This window comes from Triturus cristatus, chromosome 1_2 (genome assembly GCF_964204655.1).
Source record: "Triturus cristatus chromosome 1_2, aTriCri1.1, whole genome shotgun sequence".
Classification (NCBI taxonomy): Eukaryota; Metazoa; Chordata; class Amphibia; order Caudata; family Salamandridae; genus Triturus; species Triturus cristatus.
The window spans coordinates 701,905,410-701,931,706 of record NC_140580.1 but is presented as its reverse complement, the minus strand read 5'-3'; the positions used below and the strand labels follow the sequence as shown (position 1 = coordinate 701,931,706).

The following is a 26,297-nucleotide window of genomic DNA, read 5'->3' as shown; positions in this document are numbered from 1 at the left end:
TTTTTTGCTCACCATGCCATTCCAGTTTGAACCCAGCCATATGCAAATCAGTCTTGACCCTGTGCCCCATGGGAACAGTCCAGCCCGAACTGCCAAGCCAGGTCCTCCCTGGACTGGAAACAAGCATCCTAGGACCGGTTTCGGGCTTTCAGCCCTCGTCAGCCAGGATAGCTTGATTCCAGTGGCATGGAGAGCAAGGGACTCACGTCTGAGCATACCCTTCCCACTCGGGGTGACAAATGCAAAAAAAACAATTGATGGACAGAATGCAGAACAATGTCATACATTCACCCCAGTACAGAGATCTGGGCCTAAATCCATCGTTTTTTTGCTCACCATGCCATTCCAGTTTGAACCCAGCCATATGCAAATCAGTCTTGACCCTGTGCCCCATGGGAACAGTCCAGCCCGAACTGCCAAGCCAGGTCCTCCCTGGACTGGAAACAAGCATCCTAGGACCGGTTTCGGGCTTTCAGCCCTCGTCAGCCAGGATAGCTTGATTCCAGTGGCATGGAGAGCAAGGGACTCACGTCTGAGCATACCCTTCCCACTCGGGGTGACAAATGCAAAAAAAACAATTGATGGACAGAATGCAGAACAATGTCATACATTCACCCCAGTACAGAGATCTGGGCCTAAATCCATCGTTTTTTTGCTCACCATGCCATTCCAGTTTGAACCCAGCCATATGCAAATCAGTCTTGACCCTGTGCCCCATGGGAACAGTCCAGCCCGAACTGCCAAGCCAGGTCCTCCCTGGACTGGAAACAAGCATCCTAGGACCGGTTTCGGGCTTTCAGCCCTCGTCAGCCAGGATAGCTTGATTCCAGTGGCATGGAGAGCAAGGGACTCACGTCTGAGCATACCCTTCCCACTCGGGGTGACAAATGCAAAAAAACCAATTGATGGACAGAATGCAGAACAATGTCATACATTCACCCCAGTACAGAGATCTGGGCCTAAATCCATCGTTTTTTTGCTCACCATGCCATTCCAGTTTGAACCCAGCCATATGCAAATCAGTCTTGACCCTGTGCCCCATGGGAACAGTCCAGCCCGAACTGCCAAGCCAGGTCCTCCCTGGACTGGAAACAAGCATCCTAGGACCGGTTTCGGGCTTTCAGCCCTCGTCAGCCAGGATAGCTTGATTCCAGTGGCATGGAGAGCAAGGGACTCACGTCTGAGCATACCCTTCCCACTCGGGGTGACAAATGCAAAAAAAACAATTGATGGACAGAATGCAGAACAATGTCATACATTCACCCCAGTACAGAGATCTGGGCCTAAATCCATCGTTTTTTTGCTCACCATGCCATTCCAGTTTGAACCCAGCCATATGCAAATCAGTCTTGACCCTGTGCCCCATGGGAACAGTCCAGCCCGAACTGCCAAGCCAGGTCCTCCCTGGACTGGAAACAAGCATCCTAGGACCGGTTTCGGGCTTTCAGCCCTCGTCAGCCAGGATAGCTTGATTCCAGTGGCATGGAGAGCAAGGGACTCACGTCTGAGCATACCCTTCCCACTCGGGGTGACAAATGCAAAAAAAACAATTGATGGACAGAATGCAGAACAATGTCATACATTCACCCCAGTACAGAGATCTGGGCCTAAATCCATCGTTTTTTTGCTCACCATGCCATTCCAGTTTGAACCCAGCCATATGCAAATCAGTCTTGACCCTGTGCCCCATGGGAACAGTCCAGCCCGAACTGCCAAGCCAGGTCCTCCCTGGACTGGAAACAAGCATCCTAGGACCGGTTTCGGGCTTTCAGCCCTCGTCAGCCAGGATAGCTTGATTCCAGTGGCATGGAGAGCAAGGGACTCACGTCTGAGCATACCCTTCCCACTCGGGGTGACAAATGCAAAAAAAACAATTGATGGACAGAATGCAGAACAATGTCATACATTCACCCCAGTACAGAGATCTGGGCCTAAATCCATCGTTTTTTTGCTCACCATGCCATTCCAGTTTGAACCCAGCCATATGCAAATCAGTCTTGACCCTGTGCCCCATGGGAACAGTCCAGCCCGAACTGCCAAGCCAGGTCCTCCCTGGACTGGAAACAAGCATCCTAGGACCGGTTTCGGGCTTTCAGCCCTCGTCAGCCAGGATAGCTTGATTCCAGTGGCATGGAGAGCAAGGGACTCACGTCTGAGCATACCCTTCCCACTCGGGGTGACAAATGCAAAAAAAACAATTGATGGACAGAATGCAGAACAATGTCATACATTCACCCCAGTACAGAGATCTGGGCCTAAATCCATCGTTTTTTTGCTCACCATGCCATTCCAGTTTGAACCCAGCCATATGCAAATCAGTCTTGACCCTGTGCCCCATGGGAACAGTCCAGCCCGAACTGCCAAGCCAGGTCCTCCCTGGACTGGAAACAAGCATCCTAGGACCGGTTTCGGGCTTGCAGCCCTCGTCAGCCAGGATAGCTTGATTCCAGTGGCATGGAGAGCAAGGGACTCACGTCTGAGCATACCCTTCCCACTCGGGGTGACAAATGCAAAAAAAAACAATTGATGGACAGAATGCAGAACAATGTCATACATTCACCCCAGTACAGAGATCTGGGCCTAAATCCATCGTTTTTTTGCTCACCATGCCATTCCAGTTTGAACCCAGCCATATGCAAATCAGTCTTGACCCTGTGCCCCATGGGAACAGTCCAGCCCGAACTGCCAAGCCAGGTCCTCCCTGGACTGGAAACAAGCATCCTAGGACCGGTTTCGGGCTTACAGCCCTCGTCAGCCAGGATAGCTTGATTCCAGTGGCATGGAGAGCAAGGGACTCACGTCTGAGCATACCCTTCCCACTCGGGGTGACAAATGCAAAAAAAACAATTGATGGACAGAATGCAGAACAATGTCATACATTCACCCCAGTACAGAGATCTGGGCCTAAATCCATCGTTTTTTTGCTCACCATGCCATTCCAGTTTGAACCCAGCCATATGCAAATCAGTCTTGACCCTGTGCCCCATGGGAACAGTCCAGCCCGAACTGCCAAGCCAGGTCCTCCCTGGACTGGAAACAAGCATCCTAGGACCGGTTTCGGGCTTCCAGCCCTCGTCAGCCAGGATAGCTTGATTCCAGTGGCATGGAGAGCAAGGGACTCACGTCTGAGCATACCCTTCCCACTCGGGGTGACAAATGCAAAAAAAACAATTGATGGACAGAATGCAGAACAATGTCATACATTCACCCCAGTACAGAGATCTGGGCCTAAATCCATCGTTTTTTTGCTCACCATGCCATTCCAGTTTGAACCCAGCCATATGCAAATCAGTCTTGACCCTGTGCCCCATGGGAACAGTCCAGCCCGAACTGCCAAGCCAGGTCCTCCCTGGACTGGAAACAAGCATCCTAGGACCGGTTTCGGGCTTTCAGCCCTCGTCAGCCAGGATAGCTTGATTCCAGTGGCATGGAGAGCAAGGGACTCACGTCTGAGCATACCCTTCCCACTCGGGGTGACAAATGCAAAAAAAACAATTGATGGACAGAATGCAGAACAAGGGAAGGGAAGACATGGCTTGGCAGTTCGGGCTGGACTGTTCCCATGAGGCACAGGGTCAAGACTGATTTGCATATGGCCATGTCTGAACTGGGGTGGCGCAGTGGGCAAAAGAACGATGGATTTAACCCAGATCTCTTGACTGGGGGAGAATGTCTGCATTGTCAGCATTCCGTCCATCATTTGTTTGTTGTAACGCTTTTCGCCCTAAGTGGGATGGGTATTCCCAGACGTGGGACCCGTGCTCACTACGCCACTGGAGTCAAGCTATCCTGGCTGATGACGGCTGATAGCCAGAAACCGGTCCTAGGATGCTTGATTCCGGTCCAGGGAAGACATGGCTTGGCAGTTCGGGCTGGACTGTTCCCATGAGGCACAGGGTCAAGACTGATTTGCATATGGCCATGTCTGAACTGGGGTGGCGCAGTGGGCAAAAGAACGATGGATTTAACCCAGATCTCTTGACTGGGGGAGAATGTCTGCATTGTCAGCATTCCGTCCATCATTTGTTTGTTGTAACGCTTTTCGCCCTAAGTGGGATGGGTATTCCCAGACGTGGGACCCGTGCTCACTACGCCACTGGAGTCAAGCTATCCTGGCTGATGACGGCTGATAGCCAGAAACCGGTCCTAGGATGCTTGATTCCGGTCCAGGGAAGACATGGCTTGGCAGTTCGGGCTGGACTGTTCCCATGAGGCACAGGGTCAAGACTGATTTGCATATGGCCATGTCTGAACTGGGGTGGCGCAGTGGGCAAAAGAACGATGGATTTAACCCAGATCTCTTGACTGGGGGAGAATGTCTGCATTGTCAGCATTCCGTCCATCATTTGTTTGTTGTAACGCTTTTCGCCCTAAGTGGGATGGGTATTCCCAGACGTGGGACCCGTGCTCACTACGCCACTGGAGTCAAGCTATCCTGGCTGATGACGGCTGATAGCCAGAAACCGGTCCTAGGATGCTTGATTCCGGTCCAGGGAAGACATGGCTTGGCAGTTCGGGCTGGACTGTTCCCATGAGGCACAGGGTCAAGACTGATTTGCATATGGCCATGTCTGAACTGGGGTGGCGCAGTGGGCAAAAGAACGATGGATTTAACCCAGATCTCTTGACTGGGGGAGAATGTCTGCATTGTCAGCATTCCGTCCATCATTTGTTTGTTGTAACGCTTTTCGCCCTAAGTGGGATGGGTATTCCCAGACGTGGGACCCGTGCTCACTACGCCACTGGAGTCAAGCTATCCTGGCTGATGACGGCTGATAGCCAGAAACCGGTCCTAGGATGCTTGATTCCGGTCCAGGGAAGACATGGCTTGGCAGTTCGGGCTGGACTGTTCCCATGAGGCACAGGGTCAAGACTGATTTGCATATGGCCATGTCTGAACTGGGGTGGCGCAGTGGGCAAAAGAACGATGGATTTAACCCAGATCTCTTGACTGGGGGAGAATGTCTGCATTGTCAGCATTCCGTCCATCATTTGTTTGTTGTAACGCTTTTCGCCCTAAGTGGGATGGGTATTCCCAGACGTGGGACCCGTGCTCACTACGCCACTGGAGTCAAGCTATCCTGGCTGATGACGGCTGATAGCCAGAAACCGGTCCTAGGATGCTTGATTCCGGTCCAGGGAAGACATGGCTTGGCAGTTCGGGCTGGACTGTTCCCATGAGGCACAGGGTCAAGACTGATTTGCATATGGCCATGTCTGAACTGGGGTGGCGCAGTGGGCAAAAGAACGATGGATTTAACCCAGATCTCTTGACTGGGGGAGAATGTCTGCATTGTCAGCATTCCGTCCATCATTTGTTTGTTGTAACGCTTTTCGCCCTAAGTGGGATGGGTATTCCCAGACGTGGGACCCGTGCTCACTACGCCACTGGAGTCAAGCTATCCTGGCTGATGACGGCTGATAGCCAGAAACCGGTCCTAGGATGCTTGATTCCGGTCCAGGGAAGACATGGCTTGGCAGTTCGGGCTGGACTGTTCCCATGAGGCACAGGGTCAAGACTGATTTGCATATGGCCATGTCTGAACTGGGGTGGCGCAGTGGGCAAAAGAACGATGGATTTAACCCAGATCTCTTGACTGGGGGAGAATGTCTGCATTGTCAGCATTCCGTCCATCATTTGTTTGTTGTAACGCTTGGATTGGAGAATAGCATCTATAAATGCAGATCTGCACTTAATTAAGCTTAATTAGGAAATCTATTGTCTTTTTTAATCTCCTTACCTCTCAATCTGTACGCCTACTGACCTGGCACTCTTGATTGATAGTAGAAAAAAATCATCTAAAGAAAGCCTAATTTCCATGTTTTTCTGTATTTAAAAATAAATACAGGCACAAAAATAAATAGTTTTCTGTCTGTATTTATCTGTAAAAATCAGTAAAAACGGAAAACTGGGAACCCTAATCAGTTGTTATTGCTGCCTTCGTGGCCCCTCAAACAATAGGTTGCAATGGAAGGACCAGGTGTGACAGCAGGGGTGAAAAGACACTTTTAAGAGTGAGATAAAGAGATAGGAAGTGTATGGTGGTGTAAGAATGAGGAGGAGGACAATCTTTTCTCTTTTATGGCCTGATAAACCTGAGCCAGATGCCAAGCTTCTATGGTGCTAACTGCTCGGTGCCACATCTTGGACCTTAATTGGGCAGAGGCTTATTGCTTTTTGAAGGATTTCCATCAAGTCTACAATTAAAAGAATGCATTCTGTGGTTTCACCTCATCACTGAAGGACACCTCGCGCCTTTAGCCTCTGACTGTTTTCATTGATTAGGTGTAGGCAATCCGATTTTTTTTCCTGGTCACATATTGTGTATCTTTATATGCAGTTCCCTAGTACTTTGAGAAGGCATCAGTGCGACATACTGTGAATCCCGTCCAAATCCCTAAATACATCTTATATCACATTTGCTGATCCAGTCCTTTAACTGGAACATAATTGTAAAAATGGGTATTTGTCCCTTACCAGGAGAAATGGTAATTTGTGCTTTGGAAATGCTCACCTTTTTAATATGATTAGCATTGTTGTTATTGCTTCACATTATTCGTATCTCACACAATGACTTCCAAGACAAAGCTTTTCTATATTTAAAAAACAGGCTCCTGTTATCCAACCTTCTATCTTGGGCTGTTTGGGCGCTACAAAAATTGAACAGATACTACCCATGTAGGACCGTCGAGCTACATAGAGCAGTCTCTCCAGAACTCTAATGGAGCCATGCTCTCTTGTCTGTGTACTTGTTTATAAGAACATCCACTCACATGAAGCCTTCCATTAACCCTTTCCCTGCAGGGGTAATTCCCCCATGGTGCGGGGGGCGTGGCGCCGCTGTGCTCGTGACGAGCTTAGCTTGTCATGACTCACAGTGGAGCTGTGCTCATGACGAGCTGAGCTCGTCACGGCCCCGCCCACTGATTAATTCTACCGCACAGGCAGGGAATTTATCACGCGTGGGCGGGCCGCGGCCGTTATGACGAGCACAGCTCGTCATGAGCATGGAAGGGGTTAATCAAGCCTATATTTATAAATCACTTTTTTTCACACTATCCACCTTTCACTCACGGCTGTTATTAACCAGATGGTGTCCCTCTGGGTGGAGGAACGTAGATCACCTGGAGAACCGAACATTCAGGTGATAAAGACCCATTGATGATGCGATTCACCTAACTGGAACAACGGAGAATCAACATATACCACACTCTGAGCTAGTGTAAAGGACGGTCTCCGTGAAAGAAACTCTGGAATATTAAGACATTGCCTTTTGATTATGACAGTAACTTTAATGGAAGCCGAATGAATCTCTGCTTCTTGCTCTCCCCTTGTATAATACGAAAATAAACATTCTTCACCTGCTCTTAACTTGAGCTATGAGTGCCCTGACTGTGTTATTGCTGCAAGTTCAGACAGTAGCGCTCTTAATGCCTGAGGTGACAGTAGAGGTGCATGAGGGAAGGTATGCTCCTGAAGGTGTTTTACCAAGAAATCAGTCGGTGCAAAGGCCACAGCATGATGCACGTGTGTTTCGAAACAGAATAGATCTGCTTAGGATGAACAACCATCTTTTACGTACAAACTTCAAATTTATTATGGAAATTATGGACTTTAACCATCCTCCGACGGATTCGAGCACTGTCTCTCTCGGCATATGATCATTGCAGCCTTCTCTGGTTTCATGCAGTGCATAATATTGCTAATCCCATCTATAGGCAAGACACCAAAATTCCCTGAACTCTTACACTGCACGTGCTACTACTTTCTCTGCCACTCTTTGCCCTGCTTATGCATTGCTAAAATGGTATATACTCACAACTCTTTCCTTTCTCCTTGACTATTTCTCATGGTACACCTGCAATGTATTGTGTTCATATACTCTAGTAGAGTGCTATAGCTTCCTCTTGGATTATGTCGACTTAAATACATAAATGTTTGTGCAGACAAGCGTTGCCCCACAGGCCAGAGCTGATAAATAAAATGATAATAAAGTTTATTTATTACCATTATATTTTTCAGCAATCGGCCCGTCCTGAACTGAGTGACAGGACAGGGCGGGGCCAGTGCTACCGAGTGGCAGCAGACAGCTGTGTTCTTTAAAATGCGCATGTCTCTTTGGCCAGCTGTCTTGGGACAGCCAAGCAAAACACTTGAATTTTAAAGTTCTCTAATCTAGGTGTCTTAGACAGTTGGGTCAGAGAAAGCACAGTCCTCCAGTGCTCTTAGGAGCGCTGAGAGAGCCTGCCCATGTTGTGAGAGGAGCGACAGGATTGGTTAGTGCAGTTTACTGGTCCCGCTGGAAGACAGACGACCAGTGGAGGAGGACGTCGCACTACAAGGTAAGTGTTTTTTTTTTTTTGCATCCCCCACCACCCTCGGTACATGGAAACCGCCACTAAATAAATGTAGTGCTTATGGGTAGAGAGTACTTTGGGCCTGTGTCTCTCCTTCTTCGCTGGTATCAAACACGACCAATTCATTGTCCTCAGATCTGTCTCTGGGTGCCTGCAGCTGTGTTGGTGTAAGCATGCTTAGCAGCCGGCAAGGCAAGGCTTGCAAATAGGGGGGCCGGTGCGCGGGGGCAAGCTGCATTAGAAAAAATAGCACTTACATTGATGCTGCCGCCGCCGGCTCCTGCGTCTACTCTCCTTCTCGCCTGTGTCCGACTCCAGTTTGGAACAGAAAGCAGGCAGCCAGGCTCCCACCCCTAAGCCAATCACATTGCTGCAATGCAGCGTTGTGATTGGTCTGAGAGCCGTGTTACGTGATCAGCCATGGGCCGGAGGGGTGGGCATGTTCAGGGAAGTGCGCATGACTGTTTTGGGCGGCCTGAGAGGGCCGACCAAACAGTCATTGCGCACAGCACAGGAGTGTTCTACCACTCCTTCCCTGCAGCCCGCCCCACTCATACACGATGCAGCAGGAGGAGAAATTGAAATGATAATAACATTACGTTATTATCATTTTTTTTTTCTTTCTTTAGCTGCTCCTTGGTAGTGTGGCGACGGTCCTCCGCCACGGCGGAGGAGCCGCCTACATGCACCCTGTGCCAATCCCCATAGCTCCTGGGTCCTCTAAGAGTGAAAGCACCAGTACGGCCTTTTCCCGCGCCTTTGCCAGCGGTGCCAGCTCACAGTGTCAACGCCTCGCCTGTCATTAGTCACTTGTAGAAATGCCGTGTCAGGAACATAATGATCAGAGGTATAATTACATTATGAGGCAGATTATATTGTTTCATTAGAAAACCGCGAGCTCTCGGATTTGGAAGTGCGTCATTATTCAAGAGAGGGAGCTCGTCTTCTTTCAGGACGTGGTGTCTCTTCTGGTTGGTTTTTTCATTTAAGCCCTTTTGACTGCTTGAAGCGTGCACCCTTAGAGTCAATTGTTAATAAGAAACCGTGTTTGCATCCAGGAGCTTTTTCAAATACGTTTTTTACTGTAATATTTTTAATGTTTCGCTAAAGTGTTCGATCCTAAACGTTTGCATCTTGTTACACAGAACGGTTAAACAGTGCTTCAAAACACCAACCACAAAATAGTTTTTTTGACAATGGAAACATGTTAAAAATAAATCGGAGAAAATAGGGAAGATCTAAACTGCTTTGGGACCACACACCTAGAACAGAAGGAAAATGCAATGTCAGGCCACAAATTAGGGCGCAATATAAAAAGTGGTAGTGCCAGACACGCTCTGAACCTTGTGACTTCAGGCAAGATCTTGTTGCACGAGGTGGCAATGTGCACCTGTGTTTAGGAACACACACCTTTGTTGCGCTGTTCATATCACAACGCCTTACTTGTCATTGATCAGATGCTATCAGTCTGAAAGAGTGGGTACTATTTTCAATGTTTCAGTGCACATCACAGAAGCATCCACAGCAAATTGGGTTCCATCATTCAGACTATTAGAATTCAGAACTTGGCCTAAATATTTGTTTTATTGATCTTAAGGTCATTTCAGCACAAGATAAAACCCATCTGTTTCAACGTTCTCCCTGGATGAATCAATCAACCTAGCAAATTCTTTAGGTTATTTCATTTGGTGATACTATGTCAGATAATACCATGTCTTTTTCACTCTTTCGACCTATTTCTGCTGGGCAAGTTAAGTAAGCCCTTGTAAATACCAAGTCAGGCCGCCAACTCATCCCTGACCTTCATTTGGTCACTGATGTGGTAGCTGAGGATCTGTTGTAGATGTTGAATTCAGTGAAAGATTCTGGTTGTTTTCCAAAGTTATGGAAAGAAGGCATAGATAGGCCGTTGTTGAAAAAGAAAATCTTAATCTCAAAGATTTGAAAAACCACCGAACGATATCCTTGTTACCTATTCCCACAAAAATGGTGGAAAAGTACCTTAGTCGGCAGCTCATTACATTTATTGAAAGACATGAACTGCTCGATCCATCGCAAACACTCTTTCGAAGTAAACATAGCATAGAATGAGCATTGTCAACTGCAGTAGATAGTATAAGATTATTAGTAGATGATGGAGAGATGCGACTTGGATCAAGTTAGATCTGCCTGCAGCCTTTGATATGGTTTCTCAGCTACCCCTCACTTCTTGCCTGTCTCAGTTTTACCTTGAGCCTTTTAAGATATTTTCTGTCATCAGATAGATCACAGACAGTATTATGTGGACATGTTTTTTTTTTTAAACCTTCTCCTCTTCGTGTTTGGTACTACAGGGGTCTTTATAGAGGTCTTCATTAAGTTCCACCTTGTTCAACCTATATGCATACTCCATTGCTAAGTTGATTCAGTCTTATGGTTTCCACGTTGTGCTATGGTGATGACACGCAGATCATTGTTACCATTACGGAGGATGTACATTTGGTGCCAGTAACTTTAACAACTGCATGAGGGCATTTTGTACCTAGACGAAGGACAAATGCAAAAAAAGACAGAGGTCCTCCTCTTTGGCTGCCATTCCTCTGTTTGGGATGACAACTGGTGGCCAGAGCTATTGGGCTATCCTCCTTCCCCCGTTAAGTCTGCAAAAAATCTTGGGGTGATTTTTGATCAGCAGCTTTATTTTGACTTACAGGTCAGTCAAACGGTGCCCTCATGCTTAAACAACATTAGAACCTTCAGGAAACTCTTTCCCTAAATTCTGATTTCAGCACGGAAAACAGTAGTAATCGCCCTGATTTCATCAAGGCTTGACTACTGTAATGCTCTTTATTTTAACATCAACAAAATGTCTTTAATAAAACTTAAAACTGACCAAATTGCAGAGGCTCGTCTTATTCTTGATGTTCCCAAGAAGCGCCAATCTGTTTCTAGTGAACTTCCAAAATTGCATTGGCTCCCAATGAGAAAAAGAATTATATTCAGGTCCTTATGTATTGCTCACAAGGCCCTATACAATTAGGACCCCAGTTGTATTAGATCGAAGGTGCAATGGTGCTCTCCTTCTAGGGTGCTTTGTTTAGCCAAGCGTAAACTGGTGGTGCTTCCTAGATTTCGCCAAACCCGAGGGGTGGCAGATCTTTCTCTTTTGCCACAGCTAAACTGTGGAATTCTTTGTCTTTCCACATTTCTGAGATCGAAAATCATTGCGCCTTCAGGAACATCTTAAAACGTGGCTTTTTCCTTGGTTGGGGAGCTAGGAATTTAGTGTATGAATGTTTTTTCTCTTGTGAGTGTTGGGGCTAGTAGGCTTTAGTCCCTCAACACCTTTTTGGTATATTTGAGCTCTACAACTTGTTTTTCATTGCATTTTATTTCATTTCACATGGTGATATATTTTTAAGGTTGGCAGGCCTAGATTTTCCAGACTGGGCTTTGGTACACCTAATAGCATTCCAGGTAAGGTGCTATTGCCATCCCTGTAACTGCAAGTATATAATTATTTCTCTCTTTATGTGGATGGTCATGCAAGAGCCTTGCTCCTTCAGATTCTCAGTGCCTGTCTAAGTTCCAGAGTAATACCCCACCTCTGCGCCCCAGGGAGACCATCAGAATCAAGAGTACCAATGGTCAGGTGAGGGGTAGCAGCTACTACCCATTGTTGAGATCCATGACTTCTATCAATGAGGATGACCGTCTCAGTGACTGTATATCAGACTATCTTTCTCATTCATGCATGTCATGGATGTTAATCGGCGGTAGTAGCTGCTACCCCTCACTTGTTCAATAGATTACAGCATAGGGTTGACCACAGGGCATGGCCTCCACATGTCATGAGTGATGTAATATGTAAGGTCGAGTGTTTGCACAAAACATCCGAGAAAATATATCATGAAGGTAAGTTTCTATGGGTAAGCAAACTTTACCTATACTTAACTCCGCATAAATGTACCTTGAAAATAAATAGATCTTCAAGGTAAGTATATGTGAAGTTAAGAATAGTAAATCTGTACGTACCTCACTGCACTTACCTTTTTGATTTTTTGATCTTTTATATTTTTGACACAATATTCAGTCCATATGATATGTGTTTCTCAATATTCTGTCAGACAACCGTAAGGTGATAAGCAGTGTGTGAGGGAAATGCAAGTTATAGCTAGCTCAGCAAAGAATAACTTGTGTATTGCAAAGTATTTTAGTTTTCTAAACATCGCTTTTTATCTCATTACATCACCTAAGTATAATGCCACTTTAATCTTTTTTGTTTAGTGAATTGCTGTTTTGTTTCCGAAAGTTAAGATCTTTTTACTATACCTAACTATAACAGCTTTGGTTTGGTTATTATTCTGCATACTAGAGATTACCTATGCCACTCACTATTTAATAGCTACCTGTTACATTCATGATTATCTATCTCATTTAAATGTGATTACTCACGAAGCACACATAGTTCATTGTCTTACAGCCCGCCTACTGATGCACAACTGTCTCGCCCACGTCTGAATATCTACTTTACAAACTCATGGATATTGGTCGTTGCAATAGTGAAGGCCAGTTTGATACATTTTTGAGTACTAATCTCAACAACCGTCCCTCCGGATTGTACACCTGTTCTGTATTCTATTTAAAACATGTCACACTTTGTAGCGAATGTTTCTCCACCTTCGCCATGAAGGCGTACATGGCTTATTCTAACAATATCTATGTGTTGATGAGCTTTCCTACTACATAGTAGTTGCATGCAAGGAAAAATGTGTATCGGTGTCAATGTACACTGGCCTGCCCATTAATGAGTAGTGTTCAAGCACATTAATGAAGACCCACCCATCACATTAGTCAAGTGTCAGTCATATTATTGAGGATCCTACTTGTGTTATGTGCATATTAATGAGTACACAGCCCGTACGATAGTAAGAACTTATCTGCATATTAGTATTAGTATTAGCATGAGCACTCATCCACTTCATTAATGTATACCTAACAAACATATTAGTAGGTTTGAGGTAGTACATGAGTAATACTCACCCTACACATAAGAGAGCACCCTTTTAACACATTAAGAAGTATCCATCTAGCACATCAATGAAAACCCATCGTACACATTAAGGAGAACCCACCTACTGCGTTAGTAAGTAAATGTTAAGCACGCTAATGAAAATCCATTCTGCCCATTAATGCCAACCCACCCAGTGCATTATTAGTATGTGCTTCTCCTGCACATACCCTTTAAACTCTTACACAGAAGGAATCATTTACTACAGAGATAATCCAGTCTAGTTGTGACTGATCAATTCTTCTATGCATGATGCCATCCACAGTTTAAATATACTGTTTTCTTAAGTCCCAAATCTGACGATTATTGACTCCCAGCCATTGTGCTGGTCAGATCACACCATCATTCATTTGTCATTGTATATCAAGTTCTTATAAGAAATATATATATATATATATATATATATATATATGTATGTTCCAAACCCTTCTCTCCACTGATATCCTGGATAAGAAATCCAAAAACATTACGGACCAAGGGTAGCCTTCATACTGCTGACAAGAAGTTCCCTCCTTCAAACAACACTTCTGACATCCTTGAATATGCCTCACAGATCACCACGAATGCATTCGACTAGCTTGTCACTTCCAACAAAAAGTAGGGAAAATCCGTCAAATCCAAATACAACAAATGGTTGTTTGAAGGATTCGAACATTAAAAAGTTGCAGAAACACTGTTGCATCTGTCTGACAGAACCACTTACCATATCCATGACATAGGCTATAAAAAAGCTATGATCAGACCAAAAATGGAATACTTCCAATCTCAAATTGCCAATACTGATAGCTCTTTACAAGAACTTTTCTCGGTCCACTAAAAAATGAATCCCAAGTCCCTCTCTTAACTGTCAAGTGTTACCATCGCAACACCTATGCGGAGAAATATTCCCTTCTTCAGCGTCAGATCTGTGAAACTTCCAACTAACATGAAACCCTCTTCTACCACATTCACCAATGCCATCTGAGACCAAGCACTGTCAGGGATTCATTTGCCCTATTAACTGAGAACGCTAAGAATCAACACCTAAAGCTTCACCACCCCTTCAGAGCCCTGCATTTTAAGTCCCTGCATGTAGGAGACATCTCCAACAAAATTAAATTTTTGATCATCACATTTCTCCTAAAGCAACCATCTGCTGACCAAAATATGTTTTCCAGTTATAAATTGGACTCTGGCCTCACTGCTATCGGTAAAATCCTAGAAAAGATAATCACCACACAACTCCCAGCTTATCTGGAAGGAATAACTTCTTCTGTGACTTTCAGGCTTCAGGCCCTTCTTTGAAAGGGTTACTCCATCAGATGTGACGGATATCGTTACAAGCGCATTATATCCTTTCATGGCACTTAAAACTATGGCGTACAGGATATCTGGCATGTTTCTGATGGCGTAAGCCATCCGCCAAACTCTAAATTTTCCCTAGTATCCATTCAGCACAATGAGTAGCCATCCAGCTCATTAAAGAGTGCCACATTAGTATTTTAGCAACTTTCCTGGACATCAGTGAGTACATATTGTGCACATTATGGAGCTCCATTGTAAGATATTAGTGAGAACAGATGAGACTGCCATTCAACGGTAGTAGCAAATATAATTCCAACACATTATTGAGTACCCAAGCAGGCCTCTATCTGATATTTATTGTGCACATTGAGGGGCTCATTTACAAGCCTCTTGCGCTGCCGGTGCGTCACGTTTTGTGACACTCTTGCGGCTCATTTTGCTGCCCCATAATTACCAGGGCACGAAATGCCACCCTGCATGGCTTTTTCTATCCTTTTAAATACGGCCCCTTTACACGCAGAACTTTGCGTGAAAGGGACGTTCCATGGGTGTTGCTGTGGGCGTTGCCACGCAACACCCAGGGAGCCTGACCCATTTCGAGATTTACGAGGCATCGTAAACCTGGAAATGCGTCTGAATGGTACGCCTGCCCAGGGGAGACGTAGGGGAGGTGCAACGAGGAGAAATTTATTAATTTCTCCTGGGTTTTTTCCTCTTTCTATGGACACCTTCCTGCACATAAACAGTCCTCCCTATGACGCAGGCTGCCTTGCACCATGCAAGGGTGCCTGCGTCAGTGCATGGCAACTAATTGTGCGCCAGTGCAGGGGAGAGCAAAGGGATGTCATATCCTTGTAGCTATGACCCAACCGTGTGCTTTGAAATTGCCGCAGTGTGGGGCAGCCTAAGGGCTTGCAGTGCCGCACTGCAGCACTTTCTTGTAAATGAGGCCCCGAGTACTCATCCAGAAAACTACTGAGCAGCATTCCAAAATTAGGGAGTGCTCATCTACAGTTTACATACTTTAGTGAGTTCGTACATAAAAATACCTGCCACACACACTAATGAACAGAGTTGCGCATGCTAGTACTTAGTACATATCTGTACACAACTGCGTACAACCATCCCATCCCTAACACAACTTCCGTCCCGTGCCTGCTTTAGATGCACCAATCCCTACTCACCGAGGGACACCTGAGGCGCACAGTTGTGGTTGCCTCGTTAATCTCCAGCTCACAACCTGCGAGGGGGAAGAGGCCAGAGTCCTTGAAAACAGACGGTCAGAATATGCTTTAGCTCAGTAAAGGTTATTATGGCTCCTGCAAGATGGCATGCTGTTTTGTTTTAAAACCTGACACTATCGGGTCCAGGAATCCAGAGCTCCGCCTAGCTGTCTTCCTTTCTGGAGCATCACTCAGTGCATCTCTGGAGAGCGCTCATCTGAGACCGACGAGTGAATGCCAAAAATGCATTCTGGAAGTAAAATGCAGATCAGCGTTCGCAAGACGCGTTTGCGTATCCCCCTGAATACCAAAGAGGAGCAGTCTGCCCTTGGACGTCTGTGCGGGAGATCACGAGAGGCCATGACGTCATGCGCTCCACAGAGAGGCGCCGGGGGCCGGTGGAGCTGCATAAAATGGATTCCTCGGCTCTGAGATATCGAATCTTTATTGAGGTGCAACACGCGCTTTAGGGTTCAGTGGAAAGCGCTTGGAACGTCATATTGAAAATTATATCGTCTTGCAATTATCGGAGTTGAAACTAAATTGGCATTGTTTCCCTAAGAAAATATGTTGTGCTTCCTTTAATACTGATACTTGATGAATGCCTACTCTGCATGCCACTCAAGTATATGGACATCTCCCGGACAGCATAGAGTGACAGTGAAGTACACAGAATTATAATTGAATATTGAGTACCAGGGAGCGCGTGGTCTCCTTGGTTGATGTAGCGCTCTGCTTTCAGGGTCACCTTGAGCTCTGTGAATCACACAATGCATCAGTGTTATTTATAAAGAGAAGTTCTTTCTCTTATCACCTGTTCAAAGCACAAAGAGCAGTGGTTAAAGTTCGATTCTAAGCACTTACCCGTGTTGGTGTCCAGCCTAGGTCAAAACTGGGAAGGTTTTCTAGATAACCAAAATTGTGTAGATGAGATATTTTACACACACACACACGCACGCACGCACGCACGCACACACACACATTTATATATATATATATATGGCATTGCTTCGATCCTTATTTACTGTTGCACGAACGTGCTCGAGTATTCTCTTCTTTAACTCGCATACAGTACTTCCTATATATTTCAAGGAACACGTATGAATTTGGCATGAGATTAACCGCTGGGGATCAATTGTTTTTAATAATGAAATTGACACTTATAAAATTACACATGCACACTAGATTATCATATACAATCATACCCCAGACACCCTAAATGCTTTACATAAAAAACTTTCGAAGAAACCAAAAAGAGAATGAGGACTTACAGGGGAGGAATAGAGCAAGAAATTGTTATTAAAAGTTTAAAATAATAAGGAAATGCCACGAGTGGGCCCACTGGAGGGCGTAACTGTGGTTGTCAGGCCCCTTAGCCTCACGCAAAAGCCTCACGCAAAAACACTCCCCTGAGGTGTGGCAAGTCATGTAAATCGTTTCTTCGAGCACAGATACAAGGAATCCTCTTTAGGAAGAATGTAAAATATTTAGCAACGAATACAGCAAGGGATGGATTTGGGTTTTAATTGGTCAAATGGTGGGGCAATAGACGTCTTTTGTAGATAGGAACACATTATTTTTCACATATATAAAAAAAAGAACATATTTAGATAACAAATAGTATTTGTTACTTTGGTTAAACTACATATCCCAGAATACTTCTCTCGGGGTCATGGTCTCGAGTAGTGAGTCATGAATCACATGTCAGTTTGAAAGTGATTTAATTGGTTATTTTGAATCTGCCATTTCAACCGTGACCAAGTTAACTGTGTTAACGAAACGCGTCGGGTGTTTCTTTAATCTGGAGACCTTTGGAAAATAAACTATTTGGGAAAGTAAATTGCTGCGAGTGCGTTTTCATGATCTGAAAGGATTGTTGTGGACAATGTAATGGTGGCGTGGCTCTGCCTGGAAATATGCACCAATAGTGCAGCGCCATGGTGTAAGCGATTTATGAGCCAGAAGATGTGAATATATATATCTATATATATATATATATATATCTATATATATATAGATATATATATTTATATATATATATATATATAAACATCTTTCTGCTGATCACTTTTTCTTTTTTAAGGAAATAAGTCAGCAGAATGAAAAAACTGTTTTCATTGCATTTGTTTAAACTGCATCTGTAAATGTGCTCCATTACCTGCTTTCCACCTTGGCTGCTGGCTATGGCAGTGTGACATCAGAACTCAACTGTAATAAGTTAATAAAGTTTAACAGCTACCTCATTTTTTTATTATAGCTGAATAGAGACATCACACCTCTGTTGTAATAAGTAAATTAGTAGTGATTGGCTTTTATACAGAGATTATTGTCTTCCATGTATTATGTAGGTTCATTATTTTGATATCCTAAAAATTATGGCAACGACCTAGGATCGGACTGGCTGTAGAGGGCATCAGGCATTTCCCCCGGAGGCTGGAAGTGTGGGGGCAATTTTTTTGTAACCGGGTCCCGGTTTTGAGTGTTACTGCAGTGTCAGCCCCGAATGACAAAAGCAGCAATGCTTCACACTGGCACCCCCCCCCCACCCCACCTCAGGGGGTCTTACAAAATTGCCAGGGATGCGTTGGGCCCCCAGTCTGGCCTTGCATGGACAGGATCCTCTTGCTCATCCCTACTTTATCATTTCCTAATTGCAGCTTCAGCTGTTTTTAGGAAGAGATGGTTGTGCATGTGGAGATGGGGTGTGGCCTGTGAAGCCTCTGACATCGCCTGTCTTAAACCAGTGACATGAGTGGGTGAGTCCCCTGTAGGGCACGAGCTCTGTTCAGTCCCAAGGCAATGGAGCGTGCGATCTGGGAGGGAGTCCTGGCAAGTTTGCTAGTGCATCTGAAGGAACAGCTGGGCGCCACTCTGCAGCGATGGCAGAACGAGGGAAAGGGCATAATTATTCATCGTTCGAACAAATGCATCTGAAGAACCAGTCATCAGCATCCTGGGTTCATTTAAAGCAGGAGATGATGACAAATGCAAAGTGTCCTGTTGCTGTGGGTCGCTCCAATGTTAAAAGGTTCTGAATGATGGCCGTTCCCTGAGGTAGGACATAGGACATCACAAGACACAATGGGCATGAGCTAGAGTCAGTGGTGATGGAACATTCTCTGATTTCTGCAAAAAACGCCAGATCCAGGAGAAACTAGATAATTTATTTAGTTTTGCAATTTTATATAGTGCGGTCATGGCCCGATGGCATCAGAGAACTCTACACAAGCAGGAGATAAGGGTTACAGTGAGTTACATTAATAGAAATTAAACACAGACAGTTACTTTGGTGGGTGTGTGCTGGAGTAACCACATGAACAGTTACAGCAAGTGGGCATGTGAAATACACAGTTAAAGCATTGATTAAGATGGTGGGGGTCATATAGCGAGGGCAGGTCAGATCGCAATCAGAGAGAGTACTTTAAGTCTGATTCTAGAGAGAATTAACCAAGATGTCTGTCAAAAAGGAGGAGCTTGAGGTCCCTTTTGAAGGTTACAAGGCAGGTGGTTAGATGGATGGAGGGAGGCAGGCAGACAGTTCCAGATTCTACAGGCACATCCAGAGAAAGACTGGTTCAGTTTTTCAGTTAGATCGGAGGGTGAGGAGGAGGAGTGTACCGCTCTGTGGGTAATACAATCGATTTTGAATTGAGCCCACGCTTCAATGGGGAGCCAGTTGAGGGTTAGCAGAGTAGGGGAGATGTGGTCAAATTTTTTGAAACCAAAAATGAAGCTTTCTGCAGCATGTAGTGTTGCTCTCAGAGGGCCACATGGACTTTGGGAATGCCAGAGAGGAGGGCAATTCCATAGTCTAGTCTAGAGAGCACGAGTGACTGCTCCACTATTTAGAGGTCTTGTTCCAGAATTAGTTGTGTGATGTCCCAGAGCTGCCTACGTTGGAGTTATGCTCTGTTGGCCATGGCTGTGATGTGTCTGTGAAGATTGAGATGATTATCAAGGGTGATGCTGAGTGATCTGGCACTGGACAATGGTGGGGAATCCATCCAGGGCAGGAAGGTTAGCCATCCGTTTTTTACTGCCGTTTTTGCTTTAGGAGGTAAGCTCAAAAGAAATTCTGAAGTAGTTGGGTTGAGTTTGAAATGGTGGTTAGACATCCAGTTTTGAATCTTTAAGAAAGTTTTTGAAGGCAGGGCAGCGTCTTCTGGGGAAGAGATTTTCAAGTATATTTGGGTGTTGTGGGCACATGGGTGGCGTTCCCTGAACTTCTACCCAAGTTCCACTTTTCTATTTTAGGTAAAAGTCATTTGTTTTGGGACTAGGATGTTCAAAGCTCTCCTTTTGTATTTTTGTGATGTTACGAACACCAACAACACAGCTTCAAGAGCATTTTTTATGCAGTTTTCTCTTTCCACTTGTTAAGACATGATAGTATAACATTGCTGCCAATTCCACCAACTTTTCTCACTATTCTTAAGCAAAGCTTTCAGTGCAGCTATAGCAGACGTTCGAAATCTCTCTGGTGGATCTGCAACGCCCTCCTTCCCAGTCTTCTAAGTGTGTGTAGCTATCTGCACTTCAAATGTTACTGATATAACATCTTAAAAGGGGTCACTGTTTAGTGCACGTTTCACATGCCCCAGAATGCTGTGTTATGTTATACTATATCATACACATATAATGATATATTAGGGTTAGCAGAGTAGGGGAGATGTGGCCAAATTTTTTGAAACCGAAAATGAAGCTTTCTGCAGCATGTAGTGTTGCTCTCAGAGGGCCATATGGACTTTGGGAATGCCTGAGAGGAGGGCAATTCCATAGTCTAGTCTAGAGAGCACGAGTGACTGCAACTAATTATATACAGACCAGCTTTATCAATCACCTGTCTTCTTAGTGCTTCATGTAGTCCTGCTTAGGTCTACAATGTATGCTATTTCACAATAGAGGATATCTATGTGGGTGTGGTGGCCATTTGAACACCTCCTGGTCTGAATGAGTCGTAGTGAAGTGGCTTAGAGGGTGTCGGTATTCTCCATGTTTAGGCCGTTGCAATCTGCTGGGCTGTCCCATTTAGATGGGTTGTTTTTAGAGAGGATTTCCCAGTAGATAGTTGGGTCTTAAGTACCTTCACATAGCTTCAGTCAGCTGTGGTGGTGTTATTTGTTGTTTCTAGCATGCTAGTGGGCTTCTGAATCAGTAGCATGATTCATTCTCTATCAATCGGTTGGTTTATTTGGGTTTGTGTTTCGGTGCCTACGGCTGAGCTGTCCTATCCGGACTGTTCTGGTACTTGCCTAGGAACTAACAGACAGAGTTCATTCCAAAAAACTGTGCCTTTATCCTGTACATGTGCCTCATCAGCTATGTTCCTGGTATTATCTAGACTGATTTCTCTCTGAATAGGGTTTCCTTTCTCCCTTACCCAAGAACCTGTATAAAAGACTCATGTGTCCCCTGCCATGCTGTTTCTCATTCCCCCCACAAGAATTTAACTTTACTGGAATACTTTTTATGTCTCGCCTAGCAGTGCTCCCAAAAGTGGTTTGCATGGCGAGCACGCGCACAATCACGTGCATCGTGCCGCCATGCAATCCGTTTTGGAAAGCGCTTCATCCCACTGGCGCCCCCGCCAAGCGCACGCGCTTGCTTTCACTTTTGCGCGGCGGGCGCTCGCTCGCGTCCGGACCAATTTGTCTTGTTTTTGTAGGCACGGCGCTGTGTTCTGAGGTTGCCTGTTCCGTCCTCTATCTCCCAATTCCCTCCCGCTTTGCAGCTTGACCCCTCCCCTATTGCCGCTTGTTTATAATATTGGTAACATTGCCAAACATAACAATACATACTTCTGTGATGGGGGTATGAAAGTCACGTGCAGAGTGAATGTAGTCCAGCGCTGTGCAAACCTACTTAACAATGAATTTATTAATAAAACTCTCTGACGTTTCGTGAAAGGCGCTGATGTGTACAAATACCACTGTTCTCTTCTGTCCGCCGGTCTTAGGATGCCCCGCACACAGGAGTTTAACTCTTTTCTTGTGACTCACCACAGACGGGCCTTCTGCAGGGCTCGGGGGCAGCTGGGTGTCCCTGTAAAATGTTTTAAGCTCTGCACTGTAATCGATACAATTCGGAGTATCGCGCAAGCATGCATTCCTGAATCATCACACTGCATGGCCCAGTGTGTGGTAATTGTTCAGCTTTTCAATCCCTGGTTTAATTTCCTTCCTGTTTTTTTTTTCTTCAAGTTGTGTCCCTTAATTTGAATGTAAGGCTTGAAAATTAAAAACATAGATAAGAACAGAGAGACACGCCCCTTACATGTTCCCCTGGTTGTAAAAGGAAGTGACACGTAGGATGAAAGCCCACAGCATGTGTTGTGCACATGAAAGTGACAATCCGGAAACAAAGCAGCCTGGCGGCTCCTTGGTCTGCAGAGATCTTATCGACGCTATAAGGTCTCCACCATCAATGGGCCCTAAACACCGTCGATCGCCCTAAGTGGCCATATGTTAAAGTGAGGCTTCACTTTAATGGGTATTTTCCACTTTGAATTCTCCCAGCTCTGCCCGGAAGAGAAACATTTTTGTTTCAAACTGCTTTGCCCAGTGCTGTTCTATTCACTTTAATTCTGAATGTGAAATCGTGCTCGCATACAAAAATATTGTATTTGTGCACACAAACGAAATGGATGTGTTCCTAAAAGCAGGGCATAAATAAATGGAATAAATGCAATTTTGAGTCTTTCATTAAGGATGAAAGCATGTAAGAGTGCCTGTGTCAACCAGGGAGGCCTTGAGGACACATAGCTGTGCTTTCAGAAACTTGGTCCGAAACACGACTTGCTAATGATATGAATGTATTAAATTCATATTTTGTGGCTTGGAGATAGCACGCACACACATCTAGTAAGGCGCAAAGGCAGCTTCAAAGAGTTAGCACATGAAAGTCCGATGGGTTGCCTTCAGCAATGCACGTCATGAGTGTCACTTGGCCTTGGGAAGAGTTTGTGGTTCAGGAATGCAGCAAACAGCTGTGTTAAGAGATATAGTATTTCCATTAAGAGATATATTATGTGCAACGACTGATTACAGAATTTGAAGCCCTCCACATGTGCGGTCTGTGTGGAGACACAAATGTATAGCATATCTAGTTTTAAAAGCCACCTTATTTTTCGTATTTTACAGTGGCAGTGAGCTGCACTTTAAGCAGGACTTCCTGTGCCACTGACACGGCCCCAGCCCTTCCAGTGTACCCAACGCAGTAACAGATTTTTTACTTTAACTAACAGGCACTATAGTTTCCACCTTGTACAGTGGCAGTGAGTTGCACATCAAAGCAGGGTTTGCCATTTCACTAATACTGCCCCAGCCCTTCCAGTCTTTCCAATGCACAATCCCACTACAAATAATTCCAGTACACTAAAAACCACATAATTGCTATCCACATAGTTCCACTGCACACCATGGCACATAATTCCAGTAAACACATCTGCGCTACACCACACATTTACGCGTCACACAATTCCACAATTAGCAATTTCAATCCAACTCACATAATTTCACTCCACATTCATGCACTCCGCTCTATAACACATGGGTAAAGCACATTGTCATTTACAGCGCCAATAGCTCTAACTCTCGCAAAAGTGAGACCTATGGCCATTGCACACAATAAATTCAACTTTGTAGCATGCCACATAATTCCAGACAATATAATGCTACTCCACACCATGCCACATAATCCCACACAACACCACACTATTTAATGCCACACAATTCTACACCACACAGCATAATTACACTCCACACAATGCCACTCAGCGCTGCATAATTACACTCCACATATTAACACTCTACTCAATACAACATAAATACACCCCGTATAAATGTACTTTATCCCACATACCAGCAATCCACATAAATGCTCTCCACACCATGACACATAATTCCAATAAGCATAATTTCACTCAACGCCACACAGTTCCAAGCCACACAATTCAACTCTACACATTTCCAATACATACCACACCAAAGAACATATTTTGAATACACAACACAATTCCACAACACACTACATATCCCCCCAATCCACACCACATATTTCCACATCGTGCCACAAAATTTAACAGCTCACCACATAATTCAACTCCACAACATGCCACTCCAAAACACACGTCATTTTACACAATAAACTCCATAACACACAATCTCACTCTACATAATTCCAGTACACCTAAAACCATTTAATTACTATCCACATAATTCCACAGCACACCATGCCACATATTTCCACTACGCAACTCCCCACGACACCACACCACACAATTCCACAACAAACAATTCCAATACAACAAATCTCTACCTCGCACTTCCACCAACATGGTTATCTCTCTCACACACAACCACTGCCCCTCTCATCTCTTCCTCATGCTGCCACTACCCCTCTTATCTTGCAATCCCACTGCCCCCTTGCATTCCTCCCTCACATTCTCTCTATACTGCCTCCTCACACATGGTGCCTTCCAGTACCTCCTCGTGCAGTGCACTGGTCCACCTTTCAACTCCCCCCACCTCTTGGTGCCTCGCCCTCTCAGCCTCTCTCTCACCCCTCTCTCACCCCCTCTCTCACTCTCTCATGCACTCCTCCTGCCTCTGTCATGTGGTTGACTTCAGGTCTTTGAGCACGATATCTTCCGGTGCCTTTTTTCAAGGTTTCCGTCCCTCAAACCCACTCTCTACTACTCTTCTTGGGGTGTGTGTTCTGCGTACACAGGTGCTCCCTCTTTATGCGTCTGTGGCCTGCTCTCCACTTCTTTCTCTTTCTCAAACACTCTTTCTGCACCACTTCCTGCACAAACCACCTATCCCTCTCTCTTCCTTTCTATCTATTCTGTGCAGCTCTCACCACATCTATTCACCATGCCACATAATTCCACTACACAAATACACTGCACACCACTCAATTCCACCAACACAATTCCAATCCAACCCACATAAACCCACTCCACTCCAAACCAAAACACATAGGTAAAAGACATTGCCATTTACATCGCCAATAGCTGTAACTCTCACAAATGCGAGACCTATTGCATTGTAAATGCTTGTTGTACAATGCTGTTGCATCTTTTGGTGTGACCATCACATGGGACTTCCAGCTGAGGAATAAGACATGGAAATTGGAATAAATTGGATTACCTCTTCCTTTTCCATTTCCTGTGCTGACCCCACTCAGTATATTGTGGCAGAGGATGCAAGGAGATGGAAACCGATTTGCCAAGGAAAACATACATACACCACTTGCGGATCCAGAAAATTGGCTTCTCCTGCAGCAAACATCTATTAAAATAATTACATTTTAATTTTGTCTGTAGAATGAGAGAAAATAAATCAATCTCGGGCAAAGGCATCATCTTTCTTATCTACATAGACTGTACATGTGAACAACAAACTTATCCATTTGACTGAATTATTTCTTACTTACTCCAGTGTCTTAGTTTTCCCGAGGCCATAGATGTTCATGGAAAATGTATCCATTTGAATAAATGGATTTTTAATTTTTTCAGTGGCTTATTTTTCAGTGCGCTACAGATGTCAAAGCCAGATTTATGCAATTGACTGCTCATCCTCTTATTTTTTCCAGTGGCATATGGAAAGGTGTATTAAATAATTATTAATGAAAGTACAATGCTCCTTGGGAAAACCCGTGATATAGTACTGCTCGATTTTAATAACATTGCTGTGACTTTTCTTCTTTTCTGTTGGACCATATTCTACCTTTTTTCTATTGTGGCATAAGCCGCACCTCTATCAGTTTGTAAGATTTATCAGGAAACTTAATTTCATTTCATGTAATAATTTTGTGGACAGGCCAAGCATCCTTCATTGCTATCAATCAGGTTTCATACCAATCTTGTCAGAAGTTTTTGCAGGGCATGGGTAAAAAAACACACATTTGTGGCCAACCCTATTTCTGTTTGTGCCAGTTGGCACCTGATTCAAAGTATAAAAAAGTCCTTGGGGGCAAAAACCAGTTAGGCCTAGTTTTTGTCTAGCGCATGGTGTCCTCTTATGGTATTTTCGTGTTAGCTGCCCCATCTCAAATAACAAATAATAATAACAAAAATCCCAGTCTTGCATTTTAAATCTATGAATAGATTTTGACTCAAGAGTCCAGGATCCTGCAAAGAACGGGGCTATGGGGCACATGCATCAAGCATTTTACCGGTCGCAAACGGGCCGATTCGCAGAATCGGCCCATTTGTGACCCGTAAAATGTCTTTTCCGATGTGTCAAAGGCATTGCATTTGCAAAATAGGTAATCACAATTTTTGAGATAACCTAATTTGCGAATGCATTTAGGGAATCGCAATTTGCGATTTCCTAAATGCGATACATGTAGCATTACCAAAATGCTACTTTGCATTTAAG

The 26,297-nt window shown here is 44.7% G+C and overlaps 1 protein-coding gene across 6 annotated transcripts in view; it reads left to right on the top strand.

Moving 5' to 3' along the window:
* Positions 1-26,297, top strand: part of KCNMA1 (potassium calcium-activated channel subfamily M alpha 1) — a 1,447,720-nt gene that overhangs the window by 397,733 nt on the left and 1,023,690 nt on the right. The window lies entirely within an intron of this gene.